Here is a 2,355-nt window from a genome sequence, read left to right on the forward strand (position 1 = left end):
ATTTGTTAAATCAGCTTGCCTGAAATTATAGGGACTGACGAAAATTCTAATTTGTTATTTTGGCACCATGAAGTCTATATAATTTACTACAAAATTACTCTAAGGAAAATGCTTCATGAAAGTCTCCTGCATACATTGCATCATTTTTTGGACCTAGACATTCACATGATTAAAGGTCCCATACTTAGACTTATTCCACAGCAAAACTCAAGGTACATAGTATGGATATAATTTGTTTTTCATTTGTATTAAAGACTTTTAATGATAGTCTCCTAGGGCAGTTTGAGCCTATTTGAATGAATAAGTAAAAAATTGAAAGAAAACAAACTTGAACCCAGACATTTTTGGAGACTTGAATTTTGAGATAAGTACACACTCCTAAAATGGAGGCATACTGCATGCAATAATAGTCAAGTGCCATGCAGGATTCTGAGAGAGAGAGAGAGAGAGAGAGAGAGAGAGAGAGAGAGAGAGAGAGAGAGAGAGAGAGAGAGAGATGGCGGAGGGAGGGAGGGAGAGAGAGAGAGAGGGAGGGAGGGAAGGAGAGAGACAGACAAAGAGAGAGAAGGGGGGGAGAGTCTCAAAAGGACCTTAAAGGTCCTTTGTTTTGACTTCCTTATTCTAAAATTGAATAAACCAAGACCACATGATAAGGGCAATAGGTGAATAGCTAGAATGCTCAACTGGTATCCTTATGTCATCAGGGCAATTCAAGGCAGGCCACGAGCATATTGGGCAGACTCTCCATGATGATGTTAAGGGAATATGTGGTTAAGAGTTGCATAGGACCTGTGCCATTGGAGAGAATACTTGCATTGATGAAATCTCAGAACCATTCGAATACACTGAGACCCAAATTTATCCAAGGTCATAGAAGCATTTAACCTAGTGGCTAACATAACAAATCTTGCAAATGAGCTCTATGGCTTGGGCCTGAGCTTGGAAATTCCAAATAACCAAAAAGTGTCATAGCCTGTTGAGGAGTGTACCTCCTTGCTAAGTGATAGGAGAGAAAAGTATGTTGTTGTTTTCTCTCAAGCTCTTCCTTTATTTTTGTATCTGGTTCTAAGCTTTAAGACTGGAGGTGATTTTATGAGTTAACATAGCTGCATTCCTCTAATTCTTAGTACTAAAAGAAGCAATGAAGGATGGTACATTCGACAACATTTACTTGAGAGTTGCTGTCTGATTCTTTTGAATGGGATATTTGGGGGATTTTTAGCTTCTTAGTATAACTTCTATTGTTTAATGACTCAAGTATTCCCACTGGTAGCTTAAAATGTGCAAATTCAGTCTCTCTTGGCTATGGAACTGAGATAACTGCCAACATTTCTTCCTAATTTAGACTCCATGCAGTGTACGCTGTGGGTAGAGCTGATGTCTGCAGCTTTTAAAATTTGAAGGTCAAAAGAAATTTTGTCTTATACAGCTGATTTTTAGAGAATACTATAAAGTTTACAAGGTACTACCCATATAGTTTCATTTGATGCTCACAACAACCCCAACAGGTAAGTAGCATCAGTATTATTAGTATACCCATTTTACAGGTAAAGAAACTATCAGAGAAGTTAAATGATTTGCCAGAGGACATGTGGCTGGTAAAGAGTGGTCAAGAGACTGAGATTTCAACTCAAGTCATCTGACACAAAGTCTATTTATACTATCTGTCTTGAGGATCAAAAGCAAATAATGAATTTGAAAAATACCTGGGGTCCTCAAAACATTTCTAAGATAACACACTTCAGTTACATATACCATCAAAATAAGAAATCATGAATTTTCCGCAAACTGAAAATGGAGGAGAAATTGAAACAATTTTCCAATTTTTTCATGTAATAACCTTTAAACACCCCTTCCAAATGACCTGCTTCTCCATAATCAAACACTAGTTACTGGAATGTACTTTCTTTCCTGCATTGCTCTTACAAAACATTGCCTTTGTAACTTAATAATACTATGGTTCCCTGCTCACTTCTCCTTCTAGCTATCTCTATGGTTCAGTTGTGGGTCTCCAAAGAGTACAAGTAACCCTTTTGGAACTAATACTAATAATAATGGCAAACATTTATATAGCACCATAAGACTTGCAAAGCAATGATCTCATATTGTCACAGGAACCCTCTGATGTACATATTATTGATTTCCCCAATTTACAGACTGACAAAGGGTTAATGGTTTGCCCAGTGACATAACTAGTAAGGTTCTGAGACAGAATCCAAACTTTTTTCTCTCTGAATTCAAGTCTAGCACTCTTAGCCACTGAACATATTCTCTCCCTCCCCCCAAAAGTTCTCCATTTCATTCTAAAACTACCTGCCATGTTTTTATTCCAGGTCAGTACAAATCAGCTATCCT

This window comes from Phascolarctos cinereus, unplaced genomic scaffold (assembly GCF_003287225.1).
Source record: "Phascolarctos cinereus isolate Bilbo 61053 unplaced genomic scaffold, phaCin_HiC Scaffold_1;HRSCAF=81, whole genome shotgun sequence".
NCBI lineage: Eukaryota > Metazoa > Chordata > Mammalia > Diprotodontia > Phascolarctidae > Phascolarctos > Phascolarctos cinereus.